This window comes from Plecotus auritus (genome assembly GCF_963455305.1).
Source record: "Plecotus auritus genome assembly, chromosome: 7".
NCBI classification, from domain to species: domain Eukaryota; kingdom Metazoa; phylum Chordata; class Mammalia; order Chiroptera; family Vespertilionidae; genus Plecotus; species Plecotus auritus.
In genome coordinates, this window is record NC_137774.1 from 129,036,422 (window position 1) to 129,057,128 (window position 20,707).

At 37.3% G+C, this 20,707-nt stretch overlaps 1 pseudogene across 1 annotated transcript; it reads right to left on the minus strand.

Moving 5' to 3' along the window:
* Window positions 1-65: 65 nt before the first annotated feature.
* On the minus strand, window positions 66-20,707 carry LOC308252755 (craniofacial development protein 1-like; annotated as a pseudogene). Its single transcript has 3 exons — window positions 20,646-20,707; window positions 3,613-4,231; window positions 66-299 (listed from the first exon to the last, which is right to left on the minus strand). The product of its transcript is annotated as a craniofacial development protein 1-like (transcript).

Below are 20,707 nucleotides of genomic sequence, written 5' to 3' on the forward strand. Positions count from 1 at the left end.
CATAGGTGTACAAGAAGCTCATGTTGTAAACAGGATTTAGCTGCTATTGATTTCCCCCCATAACCTCATGGTTTCATTTTGCTCAGCCTGGGATCTTGCTTCAAACTGCCTGTGATAAGCTCATTCTAGAAAAGCTTTCTGTCCAATGTACCCTTCCTTCCATCAGTTGTGGATGGCTAGTTCTTCACCAATACCCTCCTCCTCCTTGAAGCTCTCCCAGACCAATTTACTTCTCTGGGGTGCTCATCTTCTGCTTCTTGGCTCCAATTTTCCCGAAAAGGCTGCTCATGCCACCTGATCTTTTTTTAAAAGTTTAAAAATTCTTTATAAATTCAAAGGTAAACATTTTTTCAAATTATAATATATGTTGCCATGTTTGTTTGTTTTTAATTTTTTATTGTTGAAAGTATTACATATGTCTCTTGTTTCCACATTGACCTCTCCCTACCAGCTTTCACCCCCTGGCACATGCCCTCCAACCTACTGTCTGTGTCCATTGGTTATACTTATACTAGAGGCCCGGTGCACGAAATTCATGCACAGGGGTGGGAGTCCCTCAGCCCAGCCTGCACCCTCTTCAGTCTGGGACCCCTAGAGGGATGTCTGACTGCCTGTTTAGGCCCAATCCTACCAGGAGGAGTTGGACATCCCTCTCACAATCCAGGACTGCTGGCTCCCAACTGCTCGCCTGCCTGCCTTCCTGATTGCCCCTAACCGCTTCTGCCTGCCAGCCTGATCACCCCCTAACCACTCCCCTGCCAGCCTGATTGATGCCTGACTGCTCCCCTGCAGGCCTGGTCACCCCTAACTGCCCTCCCCTGCAGGCCTGGTCACCCCTAACTGCCGTCCCCTGCAGGCCTGGTCACCCCTAACTGCCCTCCCCTGCAGGCTTGATCGCCCCCAACTGCCCTCCCTTGCAGGCCTGGTCCCTTCCAACTGCCCTCCTTTGCTAGCCATCTTGTGTCCACATGGGGGCAGCCATCTTTGACGATATGGGGGCAGCCATCTTGTGTGTTGGAGTGATGGTCAATCTGCATATTACTCTTTTATTAGATAGGATTAGATAGGATAGAGGCCTGGTGCATGGGTGGAGGCCAGCTGGTTTGCCCTGAAGGGTGCCCCGGATCAGCGTGGGGGTTCCCTTGGGGCGTGGGGTGGCCTGAGCGAGGGGTCTGTGGTAGTTTGCAGGCTGGCCATGCCCCCCTGGCGACCCAAGCAGAGGCCCTGGTATCTGGGATTTATTTATCTTCTACAATTGAAGCTTTGTAGCCTGGAGCGGAGACAAGCCTTCTGCTCGCTCTGTGGCCGCAGCCATTTTTGTTGGGATTTATGTATCTTCTATAATTGAAACTTTGTAGTCTTAAGCGGAGGCCAAGGCAGGCCAGGGCTTCAGAACCTTGGCTTCCTCCATCACTGGGGGCAACCCTAGCCTCCTGCTCTCTCCAGCTCTGTGGCTGCGCCATTTTTGTTGGGATTTATTTATCTTCTATAATTGAAACTTTGTAGCCTGGAGTGCAGGCCTGGGCCGGCGAGGGTGTGCAGAAAGCTTGGCTTCCTCCATCACCGGGGAAACCCAAGCCTCCCTCCAGCTCTCTCCATGGCTGCAGACATCTTGGTTGGGTTAATTTGCATACTCGTTCCTGATTGGCTGGTGGGCGTGGCTTGTGGGTGTAGCAGAGTGGTGGTTAATTTGCATATTACTCTTTTATTAGATAGGATGCATGCACACAAATTCTTTGGTTGATCTCTTACAAACCCTCTTGCCCCCCGCCCTCTCCCCTGCCTTCCCTCTGAGGTTTGATGATCTGTTTGGTGCCTCTATGTCTCTGGATCTATTTTTGTACATCAGTTTATGTTGTTCATTATATTTCACAAATGAATAAGATAATGTGATATTTATCTTTCTCTAACTGGCTTATTTCACTTAGCATAATGCTCTCCACTTCCAGCCATGCTATTGCAAATGGTAAGAATTCCTTCTTTTTTACAGCAGCATAGTATTCCATTGTGCAGATGTACCACAGTTTTCTAATCCATTCATTTGCTGATGGGCACTTAAGCTATTTATAAATCTTAGCTATGGTGAATTGTGCTGCTATGAACATAAGCGTGCATATTTTCTTTCTGATTGGTGTTTCTGATTTCTTGGGATATATTCCTAGAAGTGAGATTACTGGGAGTTCCATTTTTAATTTTTTGAGGAAACTCCATACTGTTTTCCACAGTGGCTGCACCAGGGTTCCTTTTCTCCACAGCCTTGCCAGCACTTGTCGTTTATTGATTTGTTGATGATAACCATTCTGACAGGTGTGCGATGGTACCTCATTGTTGTTTTGATTTGCATCTCTCAGATGATTAGTGACTTTAGCATGTTTTCATATGTCTCTTGGCCTTCTGTATGTCTTCTTTCGAAAAGTGTCTATTTAGGTCCTTTGCCCATATTTTGATTGGATTGTTTATCTTCCTTTTGTTAAGTTGTTTGAGTTCCCTATACATTTTGGAGATTACACCCTTATCGGAGATAACATTGGCAAATATGTTCTCCCATGCAGTGGGCTTTCTTGTTGTTTTGTTGATGGTTTCTTTTGCTGTGCAGAAGCTTTTTATTTTGATGTAGTCCCATTTGTTTATTTTCTCCTTAGTTTCCATTGTCCTAGGAGCTGCATTGTAAAGATATTGCTTTGACATATGTCTAATATTTTGCTGCCTATGGATTCTTCTAAGATATTTAAGTCTTTTATCCATTTTGAAACATAGACCAGCTCTTGTACCCTCATAATAAGGGGAAATTTAGACAGAGGCATATACTTAAGTAAGCTTTCTCAAAGAGGCAGTTAGGATTATAAAAATGCATACCCCTGGCTAGAAAAAGGGAGGCTTACAGGTAAAATATGGTAAGCGGTGTTGAGAGCCAGGGATCCTGGGAGATCTGTGTCCTTTCTATCAGGCCAAAGGAGAGACCACTGTCATTACTAGTAGTGTCATCTAGTTGGCCTCACAAAGTGCTAGTTCTGAAATCATTAGGGCCCTCTTCCTTACAGAGCCTGCTAGACTTAATATGATTTACTCAGGGGCTTCCAAGAAAGTAAATATGTGACACTTTATTTTATCAGGTACGTGTAGGTATTTTGTATTGAACCACCCAAGTACATCAGATCTGGTCAGTGCTTCCCTGATTTCCCAAAGCGGAATTAAGACCAGGTTGTCAAACGTAAGAAAGTTCAAGACAGCTTCTCTGAAGATCTTGGATTGTGTCTTTGTGTACACAGTGACAGATCTTGCCCTCATGTCTGAGGGCTCCAGATAAAATTGAATGAAAAATGGCCACTCAGAGAGACCACGTGCAGTGATAAAACATCTCCTACACAATGAGAGGCCCCACATTCAGATGTCTTGTAAAATGGGACGCATCAGTTCAGTTAGCCTGGTGCTTACTCTTCCTGTTTCCAGTCTGTAACAGGTGATCCATGCAAACCAGCGCAGCTCCTATTAAGAGTAAGCATATCTTTGGATATATTTTGTTCATCAGTTTATTTTTTCCATTGGATTCCAAATCCAGAGACATAGAAGCCTGGAACATACTGAGGAATTTCAGAGGTGGAAGGTGGCCACTTGAGCTTCATCCTGACCCAGCAGGGAGTGATGGCAGAGCTAAAGGGACATAAGCCAGTAGTTTTTCTTTCTCACTTTGCTTGAAGAAGGATTTGGCTTCTTTAGATGTAGCAACCACTTCCTTAGTCACTCTGACTTCTTCATCAGCAAAATCAAACACCTTGGTGATTTTTACTTTTTCTATTTATTTGTGTGTGTTTTTAGGGTTCTCTAGCTCTTTTGCTTTGACCAACAATTTACTTGAATTCATCTCTTCATTCTCCTCTCTTTTTATAACTTGTGGACATGGGGGCAATTTTTATTTTGTTCCCACATTGTTGAGGAAGCGGACACACAGTTCATCCTCCTCCTTTCCCTTACATCTTCTGACCCAGTGCCTTCTTCCTGACCTTCCTCTTCCTCTTCTCCTATGGAGTGGTAAAGTGTTTTCTCTTCCTGGAGGAATGCTCTGATCCTTTCTTTCCCCCCTCCTTTGTTTTTCTGTGTCTGCTCTTCACCATCCCCTTCACCTTCCTTCACTAATTCATTTATATCATCTTCACTATACTCTCCACGCAAAGGCACATAGTCCTTGTCCTCCCCTGATGTGGAGAGAGAGTCTAAGGGACTATTTTCTTTCCTTAGGGAATATCAACTAAGTACTCTCCTTGCCTCACCTGGATAATAATGTTGATGCTACTCTTAGAATGCTACTGGATTTGTTGTAAGGTTATGGCCTTTATGTAAGCAAAGATTTCAGTTTGTGATTATGGGGGTCAAAAAAAAAAACATACAAATAAACAACACACACAAAAATAAACTTCTGGCTGAGCTAATAATCAAATGAACATGAGATATTAACAGGAGAAAATGTCCAAAATATGGATTTAAATGTGGGGATGCCATATGAATCTGAGACCTAAAGATTTATTAAGCAGTTGAGGTGTATATGCCATTCTAGACTAAGGAGAAAGTTGGGGGCAGGGGTCTGGGATTTCAAAGGGAAGATAGGTAATTCATAGGTAGATGAGAAAGAACAAACATGTGTAAACAAATTCTCTTTGGGCTACCCAGAAACAGTGAGGCACAGAGGAAAGTTCAGCAGCAGGCTTTGCTAGATTTTTCTTGGTATGACTCATTTAGTTTATATGATGACTCTAAGATTATGCTCCCATACTTTAAGCAGGTTTTTCTATCTGAATTCCTTTAGGGTTGAGGTTCTTTCTGAGTCTTTTGTTTCTTAATAACGTGCTTAAGATCAATATCCTAAAAACCACATTTTGGGTGGCAAAACTTTGGACTCTTCATGCCCCTTTTGTGATCTGTAGTCAGTCATGGTCATTCTGACATTTTCCTAGTGGCCAGGGCTCTCACTTGCTGATTTTTACACTGAGGACCATTTGTCTTTTGCTGTCATTTTCTAGCTACTGATGTCAATGTTAACATTGCTGCAAATAGACATTGCCTCAAGAAAACACAAATCATTTCTGGTTAAAAGGATACTATGTCTTTGCTAAAACTGCCTCTGCATCACTTGTCTATGAGAATTGCTGACAGGATTATTTTTCATGTGTACCCCTGGGAAAATAACTCTTCTACATCCTGAATGTCCTTTGAAGTCAATAATAAACATAAATAGAGTGCCAAAAGAAATTACATTCTAATATTTTATACTGTACTTAATAGTATACTCTGATAGAACTCTAATAAAAAGACTTTAAAAGAAGGTGAATGGTTCAAAAATTCATTCTGAAATGCTGAGTGACAAATAAATTAAATAGGTCATTAAACAGTTCATATATATATGAACATTTTCTTAGCACCATGATTAGGAATTTTTAAAAATAGATTTTCTCTTTATTTATGTCTCTTGATAAAAAAGTTGGTAAGATTACCTCTAGTTTATTAACAGATAGTATTTCTACCACTGAATATGTTTTTCTTCTCTCTTCTTTTAATGAGAATGCTTTGAAAGTTACACCTCCTGCTCATAATTCTTTTTTTCTTTATCTCACTATATTAAAGATGAAAGATGAATTTATCACAAGGACCCCTAGGATCGAGAAATACATTTGTAGACCCAGGAAAAGGAATCAATAAAGAAGGAGAAATTTAAAATGAAGATAAAGAAGGACAAGTAAATAAGAAAGACTCATGTTAAGTTAGGAGAGAAGTCAAATGTGTTTATAGCTAGGAAGGTCACTCTTATTAAGTAGGGACACTTGATAAAGGGGAACAGATAAGCAATAGGGGAACAGGGGCAGAAGAGAACAGAAATTTGGGAAAAAGGAGACCATAGTCAAGGAAGTTAATATAATTTTTGTCTAATTTGTCAATAAGTTAGAAATGAAAAAAATTAGCGTGGTTGAGGTAATCTATGGGGTTAAAATTGTGGGCATGAGTTTACTAATTTTCATAAACCTTTGTAATAAAGTTCATATGAATAAAGTGGTAACTGAACAATGGTCAACTTACAATTTACCAGAGAAATTGTGAAATGTTGTGTGAGACAGACAATAGGGCGATATATCTTATACCAAAGAGCATGCGAGTCTGCAAGTGGGAATGAAGAAATAAGACATTGATGGTGACCCAGACTGAGGACTAATGAAGTGGGAAGAGACTTCAATGAGATAGTGAAGTAATCACAAATGTTAATAATTTAATAAATGTTATTTTTGCTAATTTATATAACAAATATATTTCCAAGAGAAGTACTCATTAAGTTTTATTAAATATATCTGCCTTGGCCTTCATCTAGAAGCAAATTAAATTATAGAATATAAACATCTGTAGTATATTCATGATCAAATAAATAAATGGTTCTCTTTTGAGTATTTTTTATTTAAACGAATAGTGTGTTTACTACTTTTGTCTTCAATATTCCTTATATTCCAATAGCTATCTCTTTATTACCATTTTTTAAAATTATATATATAATTTAATGATGATTTTTTCTATATACATTTTCAATTTTTTATTTTTTATTGAAATTTATTGAAGTAACATTGGTTCACAAAATTATATAGGTTTCAAGTGTACAACTCAACAAAACATCATCTACACACTGTATCCTGCACCCACTGCCCCCATTAAAGTCTCTTTCAGTCCCCATTTTCCCCCCTTTGCCCACCTCTACCTACACCCATCTCCCTTTCCCTCTGGCTATCACCACACTGTTGCCTGTGTCTATGTGTTATGTATATATGTTTTTTGGCTAATCCTTTCACCTTCTTTTATCCAGTCTCCCAACCCTCCTTCCTCTGACAGATGTCTGATTTTTTTTAATTTATTGATTTGAGAGAGAGAGAGCAGTTTGTTGTTCTACTTACTGATGCATTCATTGATTGATTTTTATATGTGCCCTGACAGGAGATGGAGCCCACAATCTTGGTGTATTTGGCAATGCTCTAACCAACTGATCTACCTGGCTAGGGCTCAAATTGTATAATTTTAATCATGAAAATATCTGTGTATGCAATAAAATTATAGGGAGGCAAACTATGTGCTATGAATGGTCTCATTTCAAAATAACTACATACTGGATAAAATAAATATTTAATGCATTCTGGACCCCCAAAGAGTAAGAAAAAATATGCAAAACACATCCACTGACCCCCATAAAAAAACAAGTGAATGGAAAAGAATAGAGAAATCCGTAAGAAAAATGCAGGCACTAGAGGAATATAGTGATAAATGGTGGCAACAATGTTGATATTAATAAGGCAACTAAACCTTAGACCATGTGCAAATTGGAGGAAATGAATAGGAGTCTCATTACTAGGCTAAGAATTTTCAAAGAGGCATAAATAGTCCTAGATAGATGGTATATTCTGAGCACAAGAAGAAGCATATAGACTGTCATTTCAGGAAATAAAAGTTGGAAATACATTTTTAAATATCTCAAGAGCAAAAGAAGAAATTGCAATACAGATTTGAAAAACACAGAAAGTGAAACAATTTTAAAACTACTAATTCATGTGTAATGCAGTGAGTTTGATATATGTAATACTTGAATTATTAATTTTATTGAAAAATTAACCATCTTAATTTGTACAGACTCAATAATATTAAAGGATTAATATCTACATAAGAAAATTTAAAGTTTAAAATTAATATGCCATATCCAGCTCAAAAGTTAAAAACAAAAAAACAACAGAAGTAAAATAATAAAATTTTAAAAAAGATAATTTCATAGAAACCAGACACATAAAAAAGAGACTCAACAAATCCAAAATTGAAAAGTATAATGAAAGAAACAAATTTTAGTGGGATGGAATAGAGCTATAGATTAACCTTATGGTAATAAAAACATATGCTACAACACAAATTAGAGAGTGACACAAATGACTGCATGTTAAAATATAGATGTGGAAAATTACTAGGAAACACAACTTCCAAAAACTATCTCAAAAAGAAAGAAAAATAATTATTTAACTATTAAAGTAATTGAAACAATAGCTTTGTGAGAACTGTACAATGACAGTTTGAACAAAACAAACTCACTTACTCATAAGTGTAGATAAACATATTCATACTAAACAAACCAGATAGAAATTTCAAAAAGCCATACCTTCTCTTTATAAAAGATATTACCTCAGCCTCAAAGTACATTTATTTTAAAACTAGAGGCCCAATGCACGAAATCTGTGCATGGGTGGGGGGTGGTCCTTCAGGCCTGCTTGCACCTCTACCAATCCGGGACCGCTGGCTCCTAACCACTTGCCTGACATCCTGCTTGATTGCCCCTAACCACTCTGCTTGCCTGCCTCATCACCCTTAACTGCTCACTGCCTGCCTCATCGCCCCTAATCGCCTCTGCCTGCCTGCCTGATCACCCCTAACCACTCTGCCTGCCTGCCTAATCACCCCTAACCGCCTCTTCCTGCCTGCCAGATCACCCCTAACCACTTGCTTGCTTGCCTGATCACCCCTAACCACTCTGCCTGCCTCATTGCCCCAACTGCTCACCTGCCTGCCTGATCACCCCAACTGCCTCTGCCTGCCTGCCTCATTGCCCCTCATATTACACTTTTATTATTATAGATAGTTGCCTTGCTCCAAGTTGTAAGGACCTGCTTGTCATAGAGATAGAAAAGTTTTAAGTTTTACTCTTGATTATGGCAATTAACTAACACAGATGGCCACCAAAAAGGTGACTTACCAAAGGGTGTATAACAAACGGTGCTGTTAAGTCCTCTTCCATGAAAACATGCATTCATTGCATTGTATCCGCCTGGGTACATGAAAGAGTGAAGTTTCTGTCTGTCTTTACAAGCATATGAGCGAACTGTGTGAGACCCCAGCCCAGTCTGGTTTGGTGCTCACAGAATAATAGAATTCTTTTTTTTTTGCTCCATTGGTGAAGATTTCCTAGAAGTTGCAGGATATCTTCCTTTTAATTTTTCCTCGACACTCTGACTTATGTCTCTCGCCTTTGCTTTCCCTCCATCCCCCACCCGCAACAGTAACTTGCTCCAGGCTCACTTCGCTCGGGTGTCTAGATCACCCAATGTGTCTGCCACCAGAACCACGATTCCCAGCATTCCTGGTGTTTCCCGCACTCTCGGCTTCCGCTTCCAGCCCAAAGCCCCTCCCCTCCGCTCCCTCCCTTCTGTGTGTCCAGGGCGCAGGGTTTGTGTTGCCACGAGCCCAGCGTCCCTCGCCCTGGCCTCTGCCTGAGGCCCCTCCCCTCCCCTCCCTCCGCATGGCCCGGGGTGCGGTCGCTGGGCTCGTATTGCCGGGGTGATGCCACCAGAGCCCCGTCCCGGCCGCTATGGGTGCTGCCATCATTGTCGGGGAGTGATGGTTAATTTACATATTACTCTTTTAGTAGATAGGATGTAAGGAGAGTCTGTCATTAGAAAATGTTTAACTAATATTCGCCACAGTAAGATGCAAGATTTTATAATATTGTTTGATGATAATTTTTTTATAAAAGTAAAAAGACATTTATGATTTTGGGGAAAATGTTAATCTAGAAATAGATGAAGGAAAATTCCTAAACTGGTAATGGATTTTATAAGAAATTTACATATAGCACAACCTATCATTAATAGGGAAACATTAGTAGCATTTCTTTTAAAATCAATAACAAAATAAGGATGTCTATTATTACCACTTTTATTCATTGTTATCTAATACTCTGAACAAGGAAGATAGGAAGAAAATGTCAAAGACATGAAGATGGAAAAAAAACACATTTAATCGATAATAAAAGTGATATTTAAAAGCTATGTAATATGATTAAATTAAATCCTGTTGGATTTACTTTCAAAATCTGGATTAGAAACTTACATGTGAACCACAAGAATAAACACATCATTTGCTTATAATAATATGCAATTAATATGCATAAAATAAACTTTGGGATATAGAAATATGGATGCTGTTTTCCTTTCCTATTATTCACTATTAGTCTCAATATAGAATAATTTACAAGTGGCTTTGAATGCTCTAGTTAAGTTTAATTGGTTCTTTTGGATTAACCTTGGTGTAAAATTTTTTTCTTTTCTCAGAGTTCTAAGGTTATAGAATTGCCATTGAGTGATTTTTCTAAATCTTGCAAAAGTGTTAAATCATTAAGTACTGTTTCCTAACTCCACACAAGTTCCAATCCATCTTCATAATCCACAAAGCTGCAAATGCAGCAGATAATTATGTTTCTCTCAAGATAACAAAGCCCATAGGTCATTCTGTTTAGGTGGGGATTGAAACAACTGTACTACATTATTGGAAGCCAAACAATTAGTGAAATTATTCTGCATCGCCTGCATTATTTCTTGTCTTCCACCTCATGTTTGACTTGTTTTTGGATAATTAACGTTAAAATAAATAAACTTTTACTGCCTTTTTTTTTTCTTTTTGCTATTAATGGATTTCTACCACAATTGGCTGAGCAGAACATTTTAAAGAAATCCAAGCCTTGTCTCATTTTCTGTTATTTTTCTTGAGTGAATCGAAACTCAGCTACTAGTTAATACAAATCTTGTCACTAAAGCTGACTCCTCTAAATAACAATAGATAAAGTCATGGAAAGCTGAACATGTTATGAAACTTTGCAAGGACCAGTGTCACCCTAGGTACTACTGAGTGCTAAAAGAGCTTTAACTCTATGTGAATACAAAAGTAATGAAGGCTGAGCCTACAGAAGTGAAAAATTAGTGGAAAATAGCTCATGTCTATTTTTGCTATGTTTTCTTATTAGCACCTTACAATTGAAACAAAAACAATTTTTAAAATGTAACATTTAGAGGAAAATATTGACTTGTGCATATTTCTCAGCATTTTTCTAAAACAGTTTCCCTTATATTGATATTAATATGGAAAACCTAAATTAATAGATGCACACATAAAATTGAAGTCTTTAGATTATCAATAAACAAGATACCCAGAGTTGCCAAGAGCAGAAAACATGGTTGAAAGCCATGAAATTTCTTCCCTGGACCCGTCTAATGCACACACATACATGCTGCAGAGGTTACATGCATTTCTGAGGAGTGAGAGGAATTATCCCTCTTTCCTTTTACCAGATTTTAGCCAGTAGTCATTCATATTTGACCATACCAGTAATAAATAATATGCAAACCCTAGCTTAAATTAATATAATATTTTGAAGACTTCTCTGACTACAAGTTTAGAATTAATCGTTCCTTATCAATGTGTTCATGGAGTTCAAAGAGCTCAAGCATCAACCATACCTTGGAATTCAATGGAATCATTGGAGATTGCATTGTCAAGAGTATGCCTTTTTTAGAAATCTGGAATATCTGATACTGCAGGACCTGAAGTTGCATGAATGGAGAGCACAAAGTTCCCAAGTGGAGTCATTCTTGCATTGAATCTTTGAATCCTACACCCACAAATTTGTATCTGCTTGGAACACAGAATCATATTGATGTCTCTTGAACTAGTTTACATACTAAAACCAGAAGTACATCAGCCATTTTAACATAATATTGATTCAGTGCTTGATGCTTTAGTTGTATCTAAGGAGGCCATTCAAGGGCTCTATCAGGCTAGCTGTTTCTGTTCAGTGTAGTATATTATATGACCAATGGCTCATTTGGTTATGAGCCTACTTCTTCATTTCTTTCAAGATCAAGTTGATCCTTGTTTAGAGACTATGTTGAGTGGTATTTCATAAGCGTGAATAAGGCACCTCCAGATAGTGGTGCTGATTGAAGTTTATGAGCAGGAAAAACAAACCTACACTTAGAATAAGTGTTCATTCTTTTGAGAAAAAAAACCAATTGGTACTTTCAGGACATAAAGAGCCTAATGTAGTCAGTCAATTTTCTGCCAAGTGCTCAGTTGCTCTTCACAAGTAATGATGTTATACAAGGTCTCAGTGTTAATATCTGTTGTATATGTGTTGGACACTCATGGGTGGTGTTAGCTAGGTCATTCTTGATTAGTGGTCTTTCATGCTGTCATACCTAATCATAACCTCCACCTCTGCCACTATGGGCATTTAATGTGTGGGTCTATAATATTATCATTGGGGTACCCACTGAACAATGCTGGCTGATATAAACTAGACAAGTTTTGTTGTTGTTGCTACTCAATTATTTAGTAGCTTTCTATGATGGATGTTTTACAGTGGGTATTAATAAATGATTCAAAGGTCCTTGTAGTTTGTACCCTTCTCTATATGTCCACCATCATGCATTTACCCATGATCTCCTTATCTCCAATTTTTCAAATGTTTGCATTACAGTCATCCAGTACTGTTATCACACAGCCCATAGTGCCTATGAGTCCAAATATATTCTACACATGGACCACTTATCCATCCACACAAAGTGAATGGAAATGTATACTTTCTAAAATTATACCTATTAGGAAGATTTTTTTCTCACCACTTCTTTCAAAACCATCTCTGAGTAACCTCTAACCCAGCTATCATTCATTTGTGGCTTGCTTGTACATCTGAGCCAACCTATCTGTAAACCAAACTTGGACTGTATCCTTTTTCTCCAACAGATTATATGGTTTGTCTTGTATATCTGTAGGTGTGAGCTGAGGGAACTGCAATACAACTGTGGTGGTTTCTTGAACATCTGGACTACCTGCTAATATAGCTTACATATGCTCTTTGGACTAGCTTAAGCTTGATCCTAAACATATCATTTCTAACTTGCAGTATAATGCTGCTAGGCCCAATTGAATTTATGCCTTGGTGTATCCAATAGGATGGCTTTCATAATGGTCAACTCCATACTCATTTCATTCAATTTATTATGGTCATGTGCTTAATTTTGACAGGCTCCAGTAATATACCAAGAACTTTTTTTTATATATATATATATTTTTTAAACATATTTTATTGATATTTCACAGAGAGGAAGGGAGAGGGATAGAGAGCTAGAAACATCGATGAGAGAGAAACATCGATCAGCTGCCTCCTGCACACCCACCACTGAGGATGTGCCCGCAACCAATGTACATGCCCTTGACCGGAATCGAACCCGGGACCTTTCAGTCCGCAGGCCGACGCTCTATCCACTGAGCCAAACCGGTTTCGGCTATACCAAGAACTTTTATCAAGAAGTGTCAATTATCTGCTTAAATGGCAAGACTTGTTCATGAACTCCAGGTCCCTATATTATAATTCCACCACTGACACCTTCATCACATTAGGCTTGCTGGTTTTTATAGTGCAAGTGGCAAGGCTTAGAACTGAGCCCACTACAATGTCTTTTTTTTTTTTCTTCAGGCCCTACTTAATATAAGCAACCTTTGTGTTACTCACTGTATGTGTCAGAGCAGTAATTCTAGTAGTGTTATGTATTTCCTACTGAATCCTAACAGACCCGAAGGCTTTCTTCTTTGTAGAAGGGGGTACAAGATGGGACAAATTATCTTTTACTTTGGAGGAGATGTACTGGTTTTCCCTGAGTGATGAGTCATTAAATATTTACTTGAATAAATTTTACATTTTTATAGGATTTATTTCCAACACTCTGGAAATATCATACCAAATATTCCAGTGTAAGACACCTCTTGACTATCTTGCTGATCAGCATGGTGACAATGATGTAATAAATCAATGTGATGTTCTTATGGATGTCCAGATGGTCCAGATATCTTTGATTTATATCAAGAAAGAGTTGAGGATGCTTAACATAGTCCTGAGGCAAAACTGCAAGTGTGTATATTTTTCTGTTTAATATAAATATAAACTTTTTATGGTCCATTTTACTGATTGTGAAAGAAACACAAGCACTGATCTTCAGCAGCAAAAGTATCCCTGTCATACAAGGTGCTGTCAGCACTACTGTTTGGTTGAGATTGTGATAATCTACAATTATTCTCTGGTCTCCACCAATTTTCTAAAGGGATCCTGTTGGTAAATTAAACAGATATGAGAGGTACCACCACTGCTGCATCCTTTAGATCTTTAGATCTTTAAAGATGGCACTATTTTTTCTCATTTTCCCAAGATGTAACCCTGTCATTTATTTATTATCTTGTCTTCCACTTGGCCTTCTCCACTATTATAGCTCTCATTACACAGGCCATGATCCAGTGCAGGACTACTTTAACTGCAAAGTATCTCAATCCAAACTATACATTCATGGACTGAGGAAAGACATCTATGGACCCAATGTAATAAGTTACATGGAATTTGGCCAGGATTCCACTTTAAATAGACTTTGGCCATAACAGGAAAGCCATAATGACAATTTGTTATCCAGGTATCAATATCAATCAGACACTACATCCAATAGACCTCAACATGTCTGAGTAATGCCTTTTCATCAGTGTACATTCAGCTATCATAAAGAAAAGGGGAATGAATCATTGATGTGATATTGTACAGTTTGTTGTGGGAACTCAGTGATATTTTTAGTCAATGGGACAGAACAGTGTTTCAGCTCTGGGAAATGTTCAAGGAATTGTGAATTTTTATTGAGACAACACCTTCAGCTTTATGTTCATCAAACAAGAGCTTCCCCCCGCCCCCCCCCCCCCCAATCTTTGTTTTCTCCCTTTTTTCCTTTGCCTCTAAGGATTCCAGATTTTATTATCTCCCAACTCCCTCTAGGTCAAACCTACTTGTCTTGCACACCAACCTTTCTTGTCATTATGATAACAATGACTCCCTGGTTGTTGTAACTTAAGTACTGCCACCAGACATAAATTGGCTTAGATCCCTTCATCTCCATTGGTATTAGCAGGTAAAGCAGTACATTATCTTCTTCTATCAGCAGCCCTCATCTTCAGTGGAAAGCCACTGTTACGTTTCCTAATGATGCTAGTAAACCCTCTCTTTAGCACATCTCTAATAGCGTAGTAGTGATGAGTACTCTGGGCCTTCTTATGAAACAAATCTTCTGGTGGGAGTTTTACTCCACCATCCCTACTTCCTTGATTATTTTAATTCCTACTTGCACCTGAAATTTTAGGCATTTCAATTTTGCCAGAGCCAACCTAGCATTGAGTTTTCATCATCCCCTAGGATCCTTGCCAGGGTGTGAAAATTTGTATTCCTAAAGAGTGTCCCAAATTTAATAAACTCTTAGTTTTTTGTTCTGGCCCTCTTAATCAAGTACCTTCAAAATCTGATATCAAGGGTACTGTCTTGACTCCTGCTGGTTAATTCTTTCAGCTCCTTTGTGGCCTAGTTCTTTTCTTTCCTTATAAAAATTAGCATGTGCCATGCTGGGTTCTGCTGTGACCATACTTTAGTTACTGTCATGGAATTCAAGAAAAGAAGTAGGACATATCCTGAGGATAACTCATTTTGCCTTGTCAGGGAGAGGTACCTGCATTGTCTTCCTGCAAGGAGGGATTGTACTCTTTACATAAATAATAAGGTGTATATTAAAGTAAAGTTTATATATACTTACTTCTAAAATAAAGTCTGTATTAGCAGTAACAAAATTTCTTCCTCAGCTTGAATTTAGATAAATTCATGTTTTACAAACTGCCAATAATTTACAATTATTCTTTTTTGGGTTGAAGGCAAATTACTATATTTTATCTCATTGTTTTGTTTTAATATGAATCTACATAATGCTGTTTTTAATAAGCTTATATAGGCAATGCTTTTATTTGGCCTGCTCATTTAACATTCAAATTTTCATAAGTAGCTACCCAACAGTTGTAAATAAATTCCCAGTACAGTGACTACCACAATGCTGAAGGAGTTCTGTTTAATAACACAAATATAATACTCTTATTGTTGACCTGTAGTTATTAACTTATATTGGTCTATTTACAATTTGTAATTTCTAGTAAGTAATGCTCTAATATAAATTATTGAGTTAATACAAATGAGAGTCATTAATAGAATATTAAGGCAAATGCTTCTCATTCTACATATGGGCTAAATTTCCCCTCAATTCCACTCATTACTATGCCACTCAAATATTTCAAATATTTACACTATAAAAACTCAGTTTAAACTACCTGATTACACTTATGGAAATTGAGAAAGCAAAAATATGACTATTAAAAAGAAAAAAAATTAGTTCAATATTATAAAAATACGCTATCTCTTCCCCGCCCCCCACTCCTCCCAACATGATTCAGAGATTCCAAACATTTATTTATTTACTAGAGTGAGATTTGGATGCTTCACTGTTGCCTATAGTTATTTGGTCTGAAGTGAGAATTCTATGTAGAGTCCATTTATGTCCATGTTTGGGATGCTGAATTATAGTCTCCTTGCTGGTTTGGTTGCCTCAGAGAAAGCAAATTGATTTAGCCTAGTTCAATTTCAGCAAGCTGATAACATGGCCCTTGCACATCAGTTATCTTGAATCACAGCTGACTTTGTTAGGTGTTATGTCATTCCACATTTCACCCTGTTGGTGCAAAATCCAGATTTGGTTTAATGCTTTCTGACCTTCTGTGCAAGCTGGGTAACTTGCACAATATTAGACAAAAATAATGAGCATTTAGCAGGATCCAGGTCTAATTTATAGTGAAGTGATGGTACATGTAATCCCTGACTGCGTCTACTGAAGTTAGTTACCCAGGAAATCAAAATCAACCAAATGAGTCATGAAAGGTGAAGGGAGACCCAGAAAGTATTGAAATGATAGTAATGCTATATAATTTTTACTGCATTTTTCTTATAGAATAAAAAATCATATGCCTTTAATGATTAATCTGAAGACAGAACATTGAAAATTAAATTAATTTTTGTGCTTAAAAATTCTAAATATATATGTAGACAAAATTTGATTGAGCATTCAAGTAGAAAAAGTAAAGTCTGAATTTTTATACAGCCTACTGGATATTGAAGTATGTATTCCTATAAAAATCAATTTACACTTTACAGAAAACATTCTTAAATAAATGCAATCATAGATTCTGGTTTTATTCAGGACAATCACATTTTATGCACTATATTTTCCTTTCTTACAAAAAAAAAGGAAGAAATTAAGTGTTATTGCTGAGTGAATGTTCTAATGATTATTTAAAAATTCCAATACAAAAGTTAACCATATATGCTAGGAGAAAATATAAACAAATAAGAAATATCTAGATAAATTTCTACAATGTCGTATGTTTTTTTTCAGGTTTGCAATATTCAACATTTTTTGCTCTGAAGAGCAGGGAATATCCAGCCTTAGTCTTCCTATAGTCAATTTTGCTTCATGAGTAAAGACCTATTCTTCCCCCAAACAACTGATTTCCTTTTGATCCAAGCTTAATGAGAAAGACCCAGATAATATATTACTCTTGCCATTTTGAGTAGTACTTTAAATTTCTCTCCCGAACGGTGAGTTTTTCTCTTTTTCTTTTATGGCACATCACATACATGATGCGGTAATGTATACAACAATGTATTTCCTAAACTTTGTAATATTTTTAAATTACATGATTTTCCAATTTGCTCTCTTTTATTATTTAACATTTTCCATATCAGGCTTAACGAGTGCATCGGAAGGTAACATGGGTTAAGAGTTATGCACAGTTCTTAGCATGTGACTAGATAGTACAATTTCCTCTTTTATTGATCTTAAATGTACCAATATCTTGAGATATGATGGTTATGAAGCACTGCCTTAGAGCTTTTCTCCTTTACATACAATCTATCTACAGAAAAATACTATTAATTGTAACTGAATAGGCATAACAAAGGGTGCCCATTACAAAGATAGCCTTGTCGTTCTTCCTTTGCCTAGACAAGAATAATGGGTTACATGCCAAGTGAGAGATAACAAGGCTTGTCAGGGAAACACTTGGTCAGGAAGAAGGGAGAGGGGAGGGAGAAATATATACAGAGAAGAAAACATAAATAAAAAGAGATTGAAATGAGTTTCAAAGAAAGGAGGGAATCAAAAGTCATCCACTTGTATAATTAGAATCAAATACTGTAATATAGTTCTCCAAGAGTCACAAAAACGTATGATGGCCCCGGAAAAGATAGGCAGAAAAACTCCCAGAGTGTTCACAGGCTGGGAATAGTTTGCTTTCTTACTAGAGGAAAAAGTGTTCAAAATATATGGAGCATTGGTACAGTCCCCAGGAGGATCATGCCTTAGATTTTTCATCAGAAACCATGCATGCCAGAAACAATGAAAATAAAATGTATAAAAGGCTAAAAAAAAAAAAAAAATCAAACCGTGACCCTATTCTTAGTGAAAATGCCTTTCAAAAATAAAATAAAGACATTTTCAAATATTACAGGAGTTGAGATAATCTATTGCCAGCAGAATTGCCTTAAAATGTTTAATGGATTTTTTTTTCAGACAAAAAGAAAACAATAGCAGATGGGGAATTGTATACAGATAATTTGATATTTGGGTATAGTTCTTGTAATGGCAAGGGTATTTCATATTCACCCATGTTCCTGGAGTCTGTACCCAGCCCTGTTTCCCACCTGGTAGACCCTTAAGTAAATGACTATGATTCAATGCCTCAGGGGTTTTAAAAAGTACTGCTGAGCCCTAGCCAGTTTGGCTCAGTGGATAGAGCGCCAGCCTGCAGACCGAAGGATCCTGGGTTCAATTCTAGTCAAGGGCATGTACCTAGTTGTAGGCTCCTCCCTTGCCCAGATGTAGATATATGGGAACTCTCTATGCTTTTCACTTAATTTTGCTGTGAACCTAAAACTGTTGTGGCTCACTTGCTTGGGCATTGTCCCATGTACTAAAAGGTCGCTGGTTCGATTCCTGGTCAGGGCATATGCCCAGATTGTGGGGTCCATCCTTGGTGGGAGTCCTGAGGGAGGCAGCTGGTAGATGGATCGATGTTCTGCTCTCACATCGATGTTCCTCTTTCTCTCTCTCCCTTCCTCTCTCTCTAAAAATCAACAAAAATATTTTTAAAATATATGTCTATTAAAAATATTTTTCATATTTGCAGTTTTATTCAAGAGGGTAGTTCAAATTACCTAATTATTCCATGATTATTTTTTTTTCTTAATCAGTAAACACCCCAATGAAACTAAAGCTTACAAGTGTAAGAACAACAGCAGTCTGCTCTTCTAATTATCCTTTCCTCTTGGTCATAACCTCTATTAATACCTTCCCAGTTTCTTACCTCCTCGTGCACAATTGCAGCATTTTTATAATGGTGATTATGAAAATATTCTTCAGTGGCAATTCAAGTGCAGTTATGGTTCCTTTAATCTGTTACTTTTTGTTTTCTAGAGTTAAAAATTGTCACCAAACTCCTCCTCACTCCAACCCCCCATGATATCTCTCCTGAAATACTTTGTCCTGTGATCTGACCAGATAACCAGGGAATTTGCTTTATCACTCTTATTTGGTTCTCTATATCCTGATCACATGGCTTTTCTTTCTTGATTTTTTTTTGTAATGTTGAGCTAAGCACAAACTCTAGTTTGTTAAGAGAAAAACTGTACATGTAACAAAGTTTTTTAGATATAGATTAGCTGAAAATACCTTTAAAAAACAAACAAAAGCCAACAACAACAACAAAGATAAATATCACATGATCTTACTCATTTTCAGAATATAATGAACAACATAAACTGATGAACAAAAGCATATCCAGAGACAGAGAAGCATCGATCAGATGCTCAAACCTCAGAGGGAAGGTAGGGGAGGGTGGGGGTAAGGGAGAGAGATCAACCAAAGCACTTGTATGCATGCATATAAGCCTAACCAATGGATAGAGACAGCAGGGGTGTGAGGGCATGTACAGGAGTGCAGTGCGGCGGGGGGGGGGGGGAGGGGGGGCAATGGAGGGATATGGACACATATGTGACACCTTAATCAAATAAATAAATAAATATTTAAAAAAACACCCTCATACCCAATTTAAATACCGGTTTAGAAAGTTTGGACCTGATTTTCCTGCAGACTTTTGAAGCTATTATATTTACTGTCTTCTTTCAACATTGCTGCTGAGAATGTCATTACAACTCTCAGTCACTGATATTTTTAAATTATCTCCTCTTTCTGAAAGTTTTTTTTATTGCTGTGAAAGTTCATAATAATGTAATTTCATCTATATGTATATTTTTAAAAATTCATTGGCAGGATACTCAATGATCTATCCCAACATGGATACTTATGCTCATAATTCTGGGAAATTTTTCTTATTTGTTTAATTGTCCCCTTCTGGTTTCTCTCTGTTCTCAATTCCTAGAATTTTTATTAGTTGAATACAGGATTACTATAGCATCTGTACTTTTTCATTCTTAATTCCTTTATCTTTTTCTTTCATATTCTATAACTCACTTAGAATTTAGGTCTAAACATCTTTTATCTCTGTCATATACTTAATACCTGAGATACTATTATTTTCTCATGTTCTTCATTACATAATTCTGTTCTGGTTTCATGATCAGTGTCAACTTAATCTATCTGACTATGCCATTTATAATTTTTAAGTATGTTTTTTATATTTCCATATTGTTGTTCCTTCCTGTATGTTTTTCATTCTCTTTGCGACCATTCTCTCCCACTCGTACGTAGATATTTATCTTTCATATTAAATATTTTTAAATGGTTGGTGATCTATTAATGATTCAATCATATTTAAAAATGAAACACTTTGTACATTGGTGGAACTCATAAAGTGGTAGGTTTTTCCATGGAGTATGCTGATGGGAATCCACTTACTTTGTTGGAATGCGAACAGATGTCAGAATCTTTCTTCTCAGACTCTTCAAAGAAAACATCAT